At 35.4% G+C, this 18412-nt stretch overlaps 1 pseudogene; it reads left to right on the forward strand.

The window, feature by feature from the left end:
- The first annotated feature begins 318 nt into the window (after window positions 1–318).
- Window positions 319–18358, forward strand: LOC119532742 (annotated as a pseudogene).
- Window positions 18359–18412: the final 54 nt, after the last annotated feature.

Raw genomic sequence — 18412 nt, forward strand, 5'->3', positions numbered from 1 at the left:
AAAATTAATGACCAAAGTAATTTTAAGTAAATTAGAAAAATAAAAACAAAGTAAACACCCTAAAAGGAGAAGAAAGAAAATAATGAAAGTAAGATAAAAATAATTTAAACAGAAGATGAAGAGATAATAGAGAAGATAAATAAAATCAAAAGTTTTTTGTTTAAAAAGATGAATAATATTGATAATCCTCTGGGAATATTGGTCAAGTCTCAAGTAAATAATGCTCAGTTAAACAAATCAGAAAGAAAAAAGCAACATAATCAAATACACTGCAGAGATTAAAATATAATGAGAGCTCCTCCCCACTTCCTGGCCAAGATGTCTGACATGGATGGTGATTTCGTGTGCAGTAATGAGGAGGACTATGATCTGGAATACTCTGAAGATAGTAACTCTGAACCAAACATGGGTTTGGAAAATTAGCACTATAATTCCCAAAGTGTTGAAAGAAGATGACCCAAAGGCAGCATCTTTGGTCTGCCAAAAGGTTTTGGAACTTGAAGGTGAAAAAAGAGAATGGGGATTTAAAGCACTGAAACAAATGATTAAGATTAACTTTAAGTTGACAAACTTTCCAGAAATGATGAACAGATATAAACAGCTATTGACCTATATTCAGAGTGTAGTCACAAGAAATTATTCTGAAAAATCCATTAATTCTATTCTTGATTATATCTCCACTTCTAAACAGATGGATTTTCTGCAGGAATTCTATGAAACAACACTGGAAGATTTGAAAGATGCTAAGAATGATAGACTGTGGTTTAAGACAAACACAAAGCTTGGAAAATTATATTTAGAACATGAGGAATATGCAAAGCTTCAAAAAATTTTACACCAATTACTTCAATCTTGCCAGACTGATGATAGAGAAGATGACTTGAAAAAGGGTACACAGTTATTAGAAATATATGCTTTGGAAATTCAGATGTACACAGCACAGAAAAATAACAAAAAACTTAAAGCACTTTATGAACAGTCACTTCATATCAAGTCTGCCATCCACTGATCATGGGAGTCATCAGAGAACGTGGTGGTAAAATGCACTTGAGAGAAGGTAAATTTGAAAAGGCACACACTGATTTTTTTGAAGTCTTCATAAATTATGATGAATCGGGGCATTTACTTGCTTAAAATATTTGGTCTTAGCAAATATGCTAATGAAATTGGGAATAAATCCATTTACTCACGAGAGCCCAAAATGTAATGAGATACCACTATGAATAATTTTGTGCCAAATTTTAAAAACTTTTGGCAAATTCTTAGAATAATATAACATCAAATTGACTTCAGAAGAAATAGAAAATATAAGTTGTCCTGTAACCATTAAAGAAAGGAATGAGTAGTTAAAATTTTTCCCACAAAGAAATAGTTAGGTTTAGAGGCTTTATAGATGAATTCTAACAAACACTTAAGGGATATGTAATTCTGGACTCACATAAAATCTTCCATAAAATGGAAAAAAGGAATTTTCTTTCTCTCATTTAATGAAGTAAATATAACTTTGATATCAAAACCAGAGAAGGATAGTAAGAAAAGGGAAATCTTCAGGCCACTTTCACTCATGAAGTAATGAACAAAAAATTAACAAGCTGAATCCAGAAGTGACAATATATCATGTAGAAGTGACAATATACCATGACCAAGTTGGATTTATCAGCAATGTAAGAATAGTTCAACATTAGAAAATCTATTAATGTATTTCACCACATTCATTGATTAGAGCAGAAAAACCATATGATCATCTCAATAAATGACATATGAAAATGAAACATCTATTCATGGCAAACTCTTAACAAACTAGGAAGAGAAAGGAATTTTCTTAACCTGTTAATGATTACCTACAAAAACCCCACTGTAAAGATGAATAGGGCACAACTCTCATCCTCAGGTTGTTCACAGTGAGGGGGAGATAGATACAACCATGAATCAGAAAAACATTTTGGTAAGTGTAACATCAATTAAACCAGTCATTGCATTCTAATTTCTTTTATATAACATTGTTGTTCAAATAGTCCCTTTTTTAATTCATATCCGAGTTTAGATTACGACCTAACAGTGTAATCCCTCTGATCTCATTGCACATTTTTTTTTCTGTAATTATATTCTATAGAAGAGTTTTTAAATGCTTTGCTAAAATCAAGCTATGAATGTATCACTCACCTAGACTACACGGCATTTTGTCTCAGATTATTTTTTTATTCTGGGACATTTTGATCTGACTTTAAAACTTTTAAGAACTTTGTATTACTAAGGTTAATGTGTTCAGATACACTTACCACATCCAAGATTTTAACCACCCTGTGCTTCAAGGAGGATGGAGGCTCATAAATGGGGAGAGAAATGGGGTCAGGTGAGGGTCAGGAATGGGGTGGGAGGAAATTCAGGGGTAAGGCAAGGATGTCTGTTGTGACCCTCATTCTGTAATAAAAAAAAAACTTGGCAGTTTAATTTTTTTGTTGTCGTTTTAGGGTCAATTAATAAGTAAAAATGTAAAAACCCCTACTCTGATTTCTGAGTGTAACTTCATTCTTGGTTACTTCTATCCTCAGAAAATTGGGTGAGGCTTAGTGATGGGTGAGTGGTCTCTTGAATACATTACTTGACAATGAAATGCTTTAAGTTTTCTGAATGCATTTTCTTCAAACTTTCACATTTATATTGTCATTTTCATTATATTTTCAAAAGTATTAGTCCTTGCGGGAAAAAGGTCTTTCACCACAGATAGTTTGAAAACACTGACATAGACAACATTAAAGTCACAAAATGCTATGCAAGAAAAAGCAAAATAAAGAGTGAAAAGACAAGCTACACAATGGAAGAAAATGTCTGCAACATATATAACTGACAAAGAAACTACTGTCTCAAATATGTAATGAACTCATTCCAATCAATTAGAAAAATGGGCAAAAAACTTAAAGAGGCATTTCATTTGGAAAGAAATCTTAATATCCAATAAAGATATTAAAATGCTTCTACCTCATTAGTCATCAGGGAAAGGAAAATTAAAGCCACAGTGAAAACCATACACACAGTCTCCAGCCTGGCAGAAACTTAAACACCTCACATGCGTAAAAGTTGGTAGGAATACTGAGTCACAAGAATTCTCAAATATTTTTTGCTTGTGGCAATGTAAATTGGTTAAACAGCTTTGGGAAATTCATTGGCAATATCTACTAAAGCTGAACATTCACATACTCTATAATCCAATAATTCCTAGGGACTTATGGTGGCTCAGAGCTATGTACCCCAGAAAAACATGTTCTTAATCCATTCCTGTGGGTGTAAAGTCCTGGTAAGTAGGACATTTTGATGAGGTTGCTTCAGTTAAGATGTGGTCCAACTGAATGAAGATGGGTCTTAATTCTATTACTGGAGTCCTTTATAAGGAGAATGAAATTCACACACAGAGGGAGAAAGCCAGAGGCAGCAGCCATAAGCTGAAAGTCAACCGAACCTGGAAGAGAAGAGAGAAGCCACGAGAGGCCATCGTGTACTTTGCCATGTGACAGAAAAGCCAAGGACCAAGGATTGCTGGCAGCCAGCCCCAGAATGCCACAGTCTTCTGGGAGAAAGCATTGCCCTGATGACGCCTTGAGTTTGGACTTCTCCTAACCTAAAAACCAGGAGCCAATAAATTATTGTCTAAGCCAACCAATTGCATGGCATTTGCTTTATCAGCCAGTAAACTAAAACAGATATCAAAACCAGAGAAGGATATGTGAACCAAATGACATCTACAAGGATATTCATACAGTCATTTATAATAGCCCCAAAATGAAAGCAACCCAGATGTTGATTAATATTATAATGTATAAATAAAATTTAGTGTGGTCCCACAACTGTACAGTCACATGCAGAGAAGAGGTTCTCAAAGCACAGACCAAGGACCAGAAACATCAGCATCACCAGGAAACTTGTCAGAATTGCACATTTTTGGGTCCTACCTCAGATTTTTTGAATCACGTGGCATGTGTACAACCCACTTTTTAAGAAGCCCTTCAGGTGATTTTGGTACACATTAAAGATTGAGAACTACTGGTCTACTCAGACATAGAAACCTATCCCATTCTGCATAGAGTCCAAGAGCTGGAACTCTGAGTTGATGCATCAGGGCACATTATGGTCTATAATCTTGGGCTTTGGCTATCCTACATTTCAAACTACAGCTGTTTGTTGTATTTCTCCAAATTCTTACATTTTCTAGCAAATAGTTACTGGAGGCCAATGGGTTTTGTATATATACAGTGTTCTAGTCATCAAAGAATGGTGGACCCCAGTTGCTATGTGGAGCTCACTCCCTCCTGCACTCTGTAGACACAGCACAACTCCACTCAGACAAAAGGAAGCAGGTTACTAAGGCCTTGGTCCCTAGCAGCCTTGTTCTGGATGTGTTGCGGGAAACCAGAGCAAGACAAAATTTTTATCTCCTTGTCGGCAACCCCAAATTTCACATAAATTTTCTATCAAAAATAGGCACATTAGAGTGGTGACTTCAATAATAATTTAAGTTCAATTTATGGTGCTTTTTGCAAATAAAGCTTTGTCCTAAACACATCGGCTGTCACTGGTGACCCTCTGAGTCCAAGATCCTTTCCATGTTGGGTATCCAGGTGCCATGTCTAAGTCAAGACGGTATTTGTAATATCTCAGGAAATATTTGAATATAGATATTCCTGGCTTAAGTGGAAAAATCCAAAAGAGAGACAGACACTTAGAAAATGCTTTATTTTATCCACATCAGGCCATTTATAGCCTGGTTTCATGAATAAAAAAGTGTGTTTACTGCCTGCTAAAGAGGTGTACAACCTGTTTCCTAAATACTAACTTACTACCTAATGTGTTAAAACTGTTCATATTTTCAGTTTATTTTCAGATTGCTGCATGCTGAGTCCTGAATTCTATATTTTAACCTAAACCTAAATAATTTTATATTTTTGCTTCCAATGATGCTTAACATTTGGTTTACCTTCTTTATTTACCCACCTGTAATGAATCGTTGATGATCTTGGGGTAGATTCAGCTTTAGTGTAAAACATATGCTTTCCAAGATAAAAACTATATGCATATTTCTAAGTATCTATATGTTTTTCAGAGGATAATTTGTAGAAAAAAGGTTCTTTTAGGAAAGTGATTTGAAAAGTTAAGAATCTGCTAATTCGGGTTTGACAAAGGAATATAAAACTTTGAGGGAAGCTTTATTTTTTCACAGGGGTCATAAAAAGCATTGCTGAATTTTAACCCAAAAGGGGAAAGAAAAGACTCATACTAACATTATCATCACTGGACACATAAATTTGAGCAAGTCTGCCACTGTTGGCACCTGACCTGCAAATGTGGTGGAATCAACACAAGAACCATAAGAAATTTGGGGAGGAGGCTGCTGAGAAGGGAAAAGGCTCCTTCAAGTATGTCTGGGTCTTGGACAAACCAAAAGCTGAACATGAGCTTGGTATTGCTATTGAATCTCCCCGTGGAAATCTGAGACCAGCGAGTATTTGTGACCATCATGGATGCCCCAGGACACAGAGACTTTATAAAAACACGATTACAGGCACATCTCAGAGTGACTGTGCCGCCTGATAGTTGCTGCTGGGGTTGGTGAATTTGAAGCTGATTATCTCCAAGAACAGGTAGACTCGTGAGCATGCCTTTCTGACTTACACACGGGATGTGAAACAACTAATTGTTGATGTTAACAAAATGGATTCCACTGAGCCACTCTATAGCCAGAAGAGATATGAGTAAATCATCAGGGAAGTCAGCACCTACATTAAGAAAATCAGCTACAACCCTGACACAGTGGCATTTGTATCAATTTCCGGTTGGAATGGTGACAACATACTGGAGCCTAGTGTTAATGTGCCTTGGTTCTGGATTGCATCCTGTCCACCTGCTTGTTCAACTGACAAGCCCTTATGTCTTCTCCTCCAGCATGTCTATAAAACTCGTGGTATTCACACTGTCCCTGTGGGCCAAGTGGAGCCTGGTGTTCTCAAACTGGGCATGGTGGTCACTTTTGCTCCAGCCATTGTTACAACTGAAGTAAAATGTGTTGAAATGAAGCTTTGAGTGAGGGTTTTCCTGGGAACAATGTGGATTCAATGTCAAGAACATATCTGTAAAAGATGTTCATCATGGTATCGTGGCTGGTGATAGCAAAAATAACCCACCAGTGGAAGCAGTGTCACTGCTCAGGTGATTATCCTGAACCATCCAGGTCAAATCAGTGCTGGCTGTGCACCTGTGCTGGATTGTCAGCTCCCATTGCTTGCAAGCTTTCGGAGCTGAAGAAGAAGATTGATTGCTCTTCTGGTAAGAAGTTGGAAGATGGACCCAAATTCTTGAAATCTGGTAATGCTGCCATGATATGTTGAGATGGTTCCTGGAAAGCCCATGCGGGTTGAGAGCTTCTCTGATTACCCTCCTCTGGGTTGCTCTGCTCTTCGTGATATGAGACAGACAGTTGCTGAGGGTGTCATCAAGGCAGTGGAGGAGAAGGCTGTTGGAACTGGCAAGGCCACCAAGTCTGCCCAGAAAGCTCAGAAGGCTAAATGAATGTTATCCATACTCAGTCTTAATAAGGGTTGGAAGAACGGTTTTCCTCAATTGGCCATTTAAGTTTAACAGTAAAAGACTGGTTACCGATAATGCATTATAAAACGTTCAGAAGGAAAGGAGTATTTTATGGACCATTTGTTTCTTTTACGTGACAGTCATTGGTTTTCAAAATCAGTACTTTTTAAATGGAAACAACTTGACCAAAAATCTGTCACAGAATTTTGAGACCCATTAAAACAAAGTTTAATGAGTGGAAAAAAACCCAAACAAACAACTTAGAGAGCAGTGACCACCTGGCCTACTCAGTTTCAAACACGCTAATATAGTGCTTTGCTGCAGGGTGATTTTCAAAATGCGATCTCAGAGGAATGAATGAAGTGAGAATGTTGGGCATAAGGGAGGCAATAATGCAGGGCACCATTTTTTCACAGTGTTGTTTACCAATATTTTTTTCTATCCATCACTAGATTTTAGGAAGTCCCCGAAAAACAGGGTTTTGTAGTCAAATAATGCCATATACTATATCTCCCTTTTGGACATTTACAGAGCATGATGGCACTATAAAGGCTCTGAGAAAATCTTCAATTAAGAAAACTGATTAACTTTGCTTAAATGGACCTGTTAGTGCTTTTCTTAAGGAATACATATTAAAATCTGACGATCCAGGTTTGAGTTCATTAATTCAGAAATCGGGTGCTCTTATTTTTCCCCATGATGCCTGGAGGATGGGCACTAGATAGTGGATAGGGGAGGCTGAACCAAAGCCTGGGATGGGGGTTAAGAGCTGTCAATCAGAACTGGATGGAGAAGCCAGAGACCCACAGCCAGAACCAGAGGATGGTTCTACATGTTAGTAGTCCTCACTGACTCACCTCTTGCATCTAATCAGTCACCTCTCCAGCAGGACAATCGTCTGACAAAAGCCTCAGTTTACCCTTCCTGCTTTTAACCATTGATTACTTGAAGGTGAGTAAAACAGAAAAAAGGAGAGAGAGTGATGTAGTGGTAGAGGTTGTTATGTGAAATTCCATGATTTTTCATTCTTTCCAATCAAATCTCCTAAAATTAAAAATGGGAGAGGTTACATGTGTACATCAAGCTAAGAAATTTTGGCTTAAATCAAATTATATTTAAATTAGCCCTTCTAGTTCTGAGAACACATTTCAAGGAAACAAACCTAAATATCAAAAATAAATTGCAATGGGTTTTCCTGTATTAGCAAAAATATCAGATACCTGAAGTCTCAATAATAGAGGAATAAATTAAATAATTACTGTATACTGACCTGATGGAATGTTATTGAGCCATCAACATAATAACTACAGAGATTTTATAACATGGAAATACTGACGTTAAGTTTCACAAATTTACATGCAAAATATAATTTAAGCTATATAAAGAAACCAAGAAATCTATACAGAGAAAAAAATTAAAGCAAATATACCAACATAAAAACAGTTGTTAGCTGGGTGGTGAGCTAAAGAAAACTATTTTTTCTTTTTTCCTACTTTTCCATAGTTTTCAAATTTTCTAAACTGAAATTGAATTACGTTTATAATTTGACAAACGAAACAAATCTTAAATGAGTATAATTTAAATTATTAAAGTGATAATTTAAACTCAGGCACAACACAAACAATGAACCCTAAGTTAAACCATGGGCTATAGCTAATAGTACAATTATAAAAATGTGCTATCATCAATTGAAAGGAATGTTCCACACCAATACAAGGTGTTAATAATAGGGTGCTATGTGTGAATCCTGTATTTTATGCATGATTGTTCAGTAAACCACAACTTCTCTGATAAATGAAAAAAATTATAACTCAGAGAACTTCAGCTTAATCAGGTCTCAAAACTGCATTTCCACTGTTTGATATGATCATCTATGTTATATTATATATTTTTTCACAGTTCAGATTTAGATAAAAGTATAATTTTAGAACATACATATATATTTTAAACTATTAAAATATTCCAAGAGTTCATTTTATAGCTGTCTTGAATTTTGACTAATTTCCCTTATTTATTGAAGTTACCTGCAACTAATGGGAAGTGAGCAAATGTCAGGGCCCAAATTTTACTATGATGATTAGAATTGCCTTACTGGACATTGCTATTTGGGCTTTTACATTTATTATTTTAAAATTAAACTAAACGTCTCTCCCTCCCTTGCCATCTTCCCAGAACCAAACCAAACTAAGCCAAGATGGAGTTCATGGTATATACAACCCGTTTGAAGTTGTGATCCACATGTTTCAATTTTGGAATGGGCCTCTTTTAAAGAATCAAAACCCACCAGGGAAAAACCATTTTAAATGGGTCTAATTCTTTGCTCTGTCATGCATTAAAGGGTATTAAAAACAGAACCCCACTTTTGGTATTCACTTTCTGTCCTTTTCAGTTCTCCTATATGTCACAGTGTTTGGATTCTCTCTCCTCCAGAGTCCCTGAATACTTCTTCTCAGCTCTTCTCTTCCTTCCTCCCTCTCTCCCTCCCTTCCTTCTTTCCTTCCTTCCCTCCCTCCGTTCCTCCCTCCCCACTCCTTCCTTTCTTCCTTCCTCCCCCCCTTTTCTTCCTTCCTTCCTTTCCTTCTTTCCAATTCTGCATCATAGCATGCATATATGTGCACAAACACACAAACATGCACACACCCTTCCTTGGAGGAAAGAGAAGGGAAAGAAGCAGAAGTGACAAACTCAGAATTCTCTTCAGCTGCCATGAGGATGGGAACACTGGGTTCCCTTGTGTGTTAACAGTTCCTCTTCTGGAGCTATCTTCAAATATTCCCTTCCACTTCCACTTATCAGCTGGCCACCAGTCTTGCTGATTGTCCCTCTCACCTATGTCTTACATCCATCTGATTCCCACTGCGTCTCACCTAAATGATTTCACTAGACCCCTGATATAACTCCCTGCTCTTCTGTTTTATCCTTCATTCAATGGATATCCCCCAAATTAGTCATCTTATAATGTATGTCACTTTTCTGCCCAAAGGTCTTCAATGACTTCCTATCGTTCTCAGAATCAAGTCCAGGCTCACTGGAATGGTATTCAACCTCTAGGACCTGGACCTAAATTATATTTTATCCTTATACCCCCACCAACAATTTTCTGAATATGTTTTACTTTCCTTCCCCCCACCCATCCCCTCGACCCCAACTCTCGCTTTTTCCCCTCCTCAACCTTTGCCCAAGCTGTGTCTCCTTCTTGGCATGCTATTCCCTATTTAACTTATTAAAGTTTTACTCATCCTTCAAGGCTAAGTTCAAAATGTCACCTTTTCCATGAAGTCCTCCCTGATTACTCCAGACAGAAGGGATCTTTGCTTCTCTTGTTCTCCTGTGGTTCTTTACTTTCAGTTTTAGTTATTTATCACTTTGTTTAGTTATTTGTATCTGTATCTTATTCCCTTGGAGGAAAGGATGTCTTTTTATTCATCTTGGTACCCACATGGAACCTAGTACACTGGCCTGCACATAGTGGGTGCTCAATGCACGTTTACAAAATTAAATTTAAAGAGCTGAGAAGTCTGCTTACAAGAAATATTTATACTCTGAATATTTTTCTTCAATAATGTTACTCATTTTGCCAGCATAAGCATACATTTCAATGCAGCTATCTTAATTTAAAAGTGAGTTTTTTTTTTTTAACAGAAGAGGATAAAGCCTCAGTGATGTGACATAATTATTGCATTTTGCGGTTAATCCAGTTTTTGTTTTCCATTCTAATCTATTTGTTCTAACTTATTTGTTCTCTGAATGTTCCCCATTCTGAGACGACAGAATGAAGTTGAGATCAGTTTCCCTCCTTCTAAATGCCTGAAAAATGATCAGTATGGAATTATGTCACAGTTCTCTTGGATTTGTCTGTATAATTAAATCCTTCTGGGAATGCTTAAAATCCAGATTTTTAATATGGTCCATGGACTGCTGTTAATTATTTTAAAAATATTGAAACAATTATTGAATGACTATGTATTCCCAATTACTGGACGGTTATTATAAAAGAACAGTATCACTCTTATTCTTTATCTCCAATATATCTTGAAGGAGAACAATCTGAGATATAATTTTGACATCGATAAAAATAGATTTTAGTTTTTGAAGTCTGTTTTAACAAAATTTAAAACTATTTTTACCCATCGTTGTATGGGGGAAAACTTGAAAATAATTAGCAGGTGTGTCCTGCATGTCCAGCATACGTTTATCATGAGTGTGTTTTTAGTATGTGATTTGAGGCTGTGGTACCAGACTTCAGAGAACAATACATAATTCATCACCATCACTGTTTTCACAGAATGGTATTTATCAAGCTTTTCCTTGGGCATGGTGATGTCTTGGCTGTTTCAGGATTTTGGTGAGCAGATTGAGTGATAATTTTAGGCTTCTAAAATCAGTCTGTGTCCCCTCAGTCACATGATGTCACAAGCAGCTGGTGTTGCCTTGGCAACTTTACAGAATAAAAGTGCTGCTTTTGGTAAATCTTTGGATCATGTGACCTAGCCCTGTAGCTGGGAAAGACGACACAAAATTATTACTTCTCCACCAAAACAAACCCAGATTCACATCAGAGAAAAACAAATCCAGAACTCAGAGTCCCATCTGAATTAATTACCCGCCTTGCCGTCATCTGAAAGCCAAGTTTGACTTTGTGATTTCAACATGCTTCACTCCCTCTAATACTGAGACTTGTCTCTCCCTGCCCAACTTTTAATCCAGAGTTCTTTTAGCACCCCTTGCCATGCCGAGTTCGATTTCTACCACTAAATTGTACTGGGATTTTGGGAATGTCAGATACATTTCCCCGTCAAGGCCCCCTCCTCTGTTGCAGATAAGAGAGCTTACTGTCAAGAAATCATAGTGGCATTTGGCCAATGGATAAATTAGCCACGTATAAAATACAAATAACTATAAACATAATCATTCAGATGCCCATGTATCGGAGCTATTTAAAATGATAAAATTCGTTGTTTAGTTTTTAAAATTATTGTGAGTACCAAATTTTAAAAGAATATTTCTAAAGCAAAGAAATATGAAGAAACAGAATAAAAGATACATAATTCTGCCATCCAGAGGTCACAATTATTAACATTTTAGAAAATTTCTTTCAGTTTTAAAGATGTTTCCACATAAACAAATGATAACATATGTATTTCCATGTAAAAATAATAACATGTACATATATATATTATTGTGTCTCATTCACTTAAAAAACATTTCTTCATGGAATTCATACATTTATGTATCTGTTTCTACCCTAAATTAAGGTGGCTTAAACTTACTTTTCTTTTCACATTTTTTATTGCAAAATATAACATATATACAGATAAGTGATGACTTTCAAAGTACATTTTAACAAGTATTAAACTTACTTTTAATGACTCTCATTTTTTATTTAACCATTTCTATATTGTTTGACTTTTGTAATACTGTGCTATTAAAAATAATGCTGCAACATCTTGGCATTTAGAATAGAGTTTAAGAGGTGAGAATACAAAATCAATATTTGTATCAAAAATTTTAAAGCTCTGTACACTTGACAAACTGCTTTCCTAGAAAAATTGTATCATTTACTCTTTCACCATTAATGTATGAAAGTGCAGTTTTAACATATCCTTGCCAGCATTGAATAATATCAGATATTTTTTAATAGTAATTTGACACCTAGCACCTGGAACTTGGTTTCTAATACTAGAACCAGGCCTCCTTGGACAAATCAAATGACTGCATCTAGGGCTGGGGCAGGAAATTATACAGGATAAGCTTGGAGCATCTTGTAGTGCCAGAAAGTAAGGAATTGCTTTAAAATAAATAAATAAATAAGGGCAAGAAGGTAAAGAAAAGAAACACTTCATTGATGGGATAAATCATTGAAAGAGCTTCCAATGGCCAAACTGGGAACCATTTAAGCAACAAAATAAAATAGTAATGGATTATAACCAAAAGTATAAAACAAACACCCATGAGTCCATACTAATATAAATAAATAATTGAATAAATAAATAAATGGAGAAGAATTGACAAATCTTACATCCAGAAGAGTTCCAAATAATTCATGTGTATACTCCACCCTCATGTAGGGGGAATGTAATTCCCATTTCTTAAGCGTAGGCTGTACATAGTAATTCATTCATTGTAGCAAATGTATACACTAATGTCAGATGTTAATGATAGGGGAAACTGGGTGTGGGGGATACTTTTCTATAAATAGAAAACTGATCCAAAAATAAGTGTGTTAACAAAAAGTAATTTGAAGCATTCATTCATTCATTGATTCATTTCCTGTCTATTCTGTACCAAGGCGACACAATGGTGATAAGAAATACAAGATCACTGCTGCCATGGGAACTTACCTTCAACTGAGGGAAGGTGGACAATAAGCAAATAAGAACATAAATAAAATGATAATTTCTGATGAAGAAAGTAAAACAGAGTGATATGATAGAGAATGCCTAAGGAGGAGAGGGAGATTAGGAAAGATGTCTCTATGAAGGTAATAATGGATCTTAGATATAAATGGCAGAAAAGGAGCCAGCCATGCTGAGACCTTGGGCATCTAAGGCTCCAGGTGGAAGTAGGAGAAAATAGTCTTGAGCCCATGAGATTATGGTGCAAGAGAGAGAGGGTAGTGGTAGTTGGCCCTGTAGGTCCTATGGGGCAGGATAAGGACTTGGGTGATGGAGATGGAGGGAAGGGGACTAATGGAAAGGTGTTTTAGAAGTAGTGCCCCCAAATGGCTTGTTCAGGTATTGAATGTAGTTCCGGGGGATATAGAGGAATCAAGGACAACCCCTGGAGCTTTGGCTATAATTACTCAGTTGTTGGATTTCCCATTTGCTGAGAGACTGAGTAGATATTTTTTTTTGGATCATATTAAATATGAGATGCCAAGTCCATGTTTGGATAGATAAGTGAAGCATATTGAGACTGAGGAGGTCATTGGCATTTAGAGGACTGTATGCAATTACCCAGGGAGGCAGCATAGGCAGAGAAGGTGGGGAAAGGGACAGAATCAAGTCCAGAGTTGTAACATTTAGAGGTGAAGCAGGAGGGAGGAGAAGGAGCTAGTGAAGGAGACAAGAAGTGGTCAGTGAAGTGGTTGGAAGATCAGGAGGTTGTGATGCCACAGAAGCCAAGTGAACAGACAAAAACAATGGCATCTCCACATTTCTATTAGTGAATCCCGACATTTAAGTGACATTTTTTGGCCACTGGTATTTCCTCTTTTGTGATTTTTCTGTTTAAGTCCTTTGCCCATGAACCTAATAGAGACTTGATTTTTTTTTCTTAATAATTTGAACTCTTTATATTACAGATATGAATGCTTTGTCATTTTTTTGTTATTTCTTCTTATGAATTTGCTTTTAAATTGTGTTTTTTATAATTTATGGTGGCATCATGAAGTTCTGTATTTTTTACTTGGTCATATATCTTAGTTTCTTCGATTGATTTTAAATGTGTTCTCATGAATTATTTTTATTTCATAAAATTGAAAATGAAAATAGCTTTATTGTTTTTGCCAATTATAGCTGTAATATGAAAAGGAAATACACAAAAAACTTTTGTGTTTTGAAAATTTTGAAATATTTGAAAACCTACCATATGGAAGTACCATACTTTTTTTAGACACTCACATACATATATTTTAAATAAAATAGGATTATGCCCTACATATTGTTTTTTTCATTTAAACTGTTAAGAGAACATAGTTTTAGATCAGCAAATGTACATCTTTGTCATCATTTTAATGCCTAAATAACATTCCATTGTGTGGAATTGTACTGTAATTAATTTAAAAAACTCACATTTTGAATATTCAAGTTGTTTTCAACTTTTCAAATGTATAAGCAATACTTGGTAAGTGTTCATTTATGAGTATCTTTGTGCACTTGACATTAATGTCTTGTGAAAAGTTCTAAAAATTGTATTCTTGGCCTAGAGACTTTTAGTTATATTTGGATAACCGAAAGTGCCTTTTAGAAAGGTTGTAACAATTTATACTCCCACATAGATATATGTAAAGGTGTCTTTTTCCTCACACTTTCATCCATAAAGGACATTGCCATTCTTTTCCACTTATTTTCTGCTTATTTTGCAGTCTAATAAGCAAATAATATTAACATTTTTTTCTTTTAATTTGTGGTTCTTTGATCACTAGTGAAGTTTAACAATATATATATTTTTGTGTTTAAATTACCTGTTTGTGTCTTCTCCCATCTTTCTGTTGGGTATTCATTTTCATTTTTTTCATATACCTTGCAAATATTTCCTCCGTTTCTTGTTTGTCTTTTAATTTTGCTTGTGGATGTTTTTTACCTTAATATGGGGGAAATTTAAAAAATTTTGTATCCAAATGTATCAATCTTTCTTAGGTGCCAGGCTTATTAAGGGCTTTTTCACCCCAAGATTAAATATTTACCTGTAGTTCCTAAACATTTAAATATTTGTTATCCTTGTATTAAAAATAAGGGCTTTCTTACATGAATTTAAGTATACTATAATATTTAAATGTATTTAGAATTGTTTTTCATATCTGGTTTAAAATGTTTTTCAATCATTATTTTTATTTTGGTAATTCTTATTCTCTCTTCTGGTCTCATTTCTTCTAAATCTTGGAAGGCATTTTAAAGGACTTAAAATTTAGATAATAAATTTGTTCCTCCAAGTAATTACAAAACCTTACATCACATTTAGATTTTTAATCAAGTAGAATTTATTTTGATGCCAGACAAGTTAGGGCTATGGCTTAATTTTTACTGAAATAAAGAGCTTGCTGTTTCCAAACTATGTATATTATTAATAATATATTCTTTCTTCACTTATTTGACACATTGTATTTACCCTATGTTCAGTTTCTATATATAGTTAGGTCTGTCCAGACCTAATTTCTGTTCCCTAACTCAGTTCACTTCTCTCCATTCTCTCTCCCACCTCTGCCATGCAAGCCTCCATCATCTCTTTCCTATACTGTTTCAGTATCCTAAATTTTCTCCCTCCTTCTGTTACTTTTCCCTACAAACCATTGTTCACACAGCCACTAGCCAGATGCTTTTAAAGTATAGATAAATTTGATCATGCTACCTCATGTTTAAAAACCTTTATACTTTCCCGGTTGGTCTTGAAATAAAATCTAAACTCCTTGCTAAGTCCTGCAGGCCCTTAGTGATTTAGCTCCTGCCCGCATCTCCAAACTCCACCCCATCCCACCCCACTCCATGCTACTTTTGATACACAGCCTCCTTCTGAACTCTCAAAACCAAACCCATTCTCTTTTCAGGGATTTTGTACCTTTGTCTGAAACTCTGCTCCCCAGGCTCTTTTCCCCAAACATTTGGCTCCTTCTTAATCTTTGAGCTCCAGTTAAAACATTGTCTCCCTTCCATTTCCCTGACCATCTTATCTGGTGAGTGGATCCCTGTTCTGCCAGTTCTCTTATAACATAATCTTGTTTATTTCCTTCACAGTGCTTATCGTATTCAGTAACTCCTGCCCCCAACCCTCTTTTCTCTCTTTCTCCTCCAGAAAGACCGGGATCTTGTCTATCTTTTTCACCACTGCATCTCCAGCACAATGCACATAGCATTTGCTTAGAGCTTATTTATCAGATAAATGTTAAATAAATTGACAAATTGGTATAACTTGGTACTAGTAACACATAAATTGTTCCTTTTTTTCTAGTTATTTTAATACATTTATTCTAACAAATTTGTGAATTACTGTTTGTCAAGTTAAAAAACCAAATTCTGATAGAAATTTAGTTGTATTTTTAAATTAATTTTGGGATTATTGATATATTTACAATACCAAGCTCTCTCATTTAGGAACATGATATGTCTCTCCATTTTTTGGATGTTCTTGTCACGTCATTCAATAAAGCTTATAGTTTTCTTCTTATAGGATATTTTAGTTTTTTTCTAAGTGTTTTATATTTTTAATCACTTCTTGGAGATTGAATCTTTTATTTTAGTATAAAATACCAAATGTTGGCCTTTCTGTATTTATTTTGTACTCTTTTTACTAAATTCTGATATATTCTAATAATTTTTCAATTTGTCTTCCATTGTTTTCCAGGCATACTATCACATCATATTAAGACAATAATATTTTTTTTCCATTTTTTTACTGACTTTTTTGCCAATTGAATTGGCTATCCCTTTGGGAAAAAATGTACATTCTTTTCTTGGTCCTGACTTCCTTGGTGTTTCACCATAAACTGTGTTTCTTTTCTTGGATTAAGTTAGGTATTTTATAAAATTATCTTAATAAACCATGGTTCTCTTCTTAGTTTATTAGGAATATATATAAATATTTAGTATGAGGAATGTCTTTATTTTTATCAAATTCCATTTGAGTACATATTTAGAAAATGAATAATTTTTTGTAAACCATTAATATCACAAATTATATTAAGAGATTTTCTAATATATAACTCATCGTTGATTTCTTGTTTTAATGACACCTGATATTAATTCTTTTCATATGGCAGTAAACAAAATTTCCCCCTTTTTTGATATTAATTTTTAATTTCACAGACGTTTTCTTTGCAAATCTAGTCCATACAATTTCTGCTGTTCAAAATTTATTAGACTTTTTGCTGGCTAATTATTTGATCAGTTTTTATATATGTTTATATAGATAAGATACAGTCCAAGTATCAAAATTTTTTGTTTTTTCTATATATTAATTTAAAAATTGTGTCCATATTTTTATACCCTTATTATTAGTATTTTACTTTCCTGGTCTGTCACATGTGATACTTGTTTTTCAGCCATTTTCCATTTGTATTCATTTTTTCTCTTACTTTACACATTTCTATGGGTAAATGGATGCACAGTTATTCAGCACATAAAGATCCATTATGGTTACATTTCATTGCAAATTGTGTTCTTTATCAGGATAAAATAATCGTCTTTGTACTTGTTAATACTTTTAAATTTTCTTGAATTTAATTTATGTAAAGTAATTGGTATCTTGGCTTTATTTGCTTTTGTTTGATATACCTTTGCTGTCATCTTGCTTTTAATCTTTTCCACCTTATTTTAGGAGTGCCTTTGATAAAGAACCTATTTGAATCCCCATTAGAGAATCATTGTCATTTAAAGGTGGAATTGGGCAGATTCAAATGTCATCATAATTGATAATATCTGGCCTTATGTCATACTTTTTTGCTCTCTGCTTTTAAGCTTTTTTGTTTCCTTATTAAATGGTGTTATCATTTTTATCTTTTATATCATTTGATATAAAAGCCTTTTCTTCTAACAGCCACGCCAGCACCACAAGCTCTATGCCCAGTAGCTGCAATACTGAATTCATTAAAGAAGATACTCAAAGGCTGAAGGATTATATTCAGCAGCTAGTGAATGACTGGGCTGCAGTCAGGCTGACCCTGTTAGAGCTGCAAAGTAGCACCTGGATCGCCTCAGTTACGTCGTTAAACCTCGGGGAGACAGCCAGAGGGTGGATCTTGAAAATGCAGTGCTGAGGGCCATTAAGGAGGAGAAGGCTCCTATTTTGTTTTATTATTTTATTTTATTTTATATATTTTTTGCTGCAAAAAGTTTTGTTGTTTACACTTGGCTCACAGCTTATTAGAGGCCTGCCAGGTGGCTTGGTAAGAAGATGCTTGCTGGTTGCAGGGGCTCAGGGAGAAGCGTGGAGGCCAGGGGAATGTGGAGGAGCCCCCTCCCCCGCCCAAGGCCTCTGGGCTCCGCAGCTCCTAGCTGTGCTTCAGGATGAGCCTTTCAACGAGATACTCCCCCAGCCCTGCCTGCGGCCGGCCAGCCAGCGGAGGTGAGTCGGGTGGTCGCCCGTGTTCTTGACGAGTTTCACCTCGTCTAGGAGACGGATC

This window comes from Choloepus didactylus, chromosome 4, assembly GCF_015220235.1.
Source record: "Choloepus didactylus isolate mChoDid1 chromosome 4, mChoDid1.pri, whole genome shotgun sequence".
In the NCBI taxonomy this organism is placed as follows: Eukaryota; Metazoa; Chordata; class Mammalia; order Pilosa; family Megalonychidae; genus Choloepus; species Choloepus didactylus.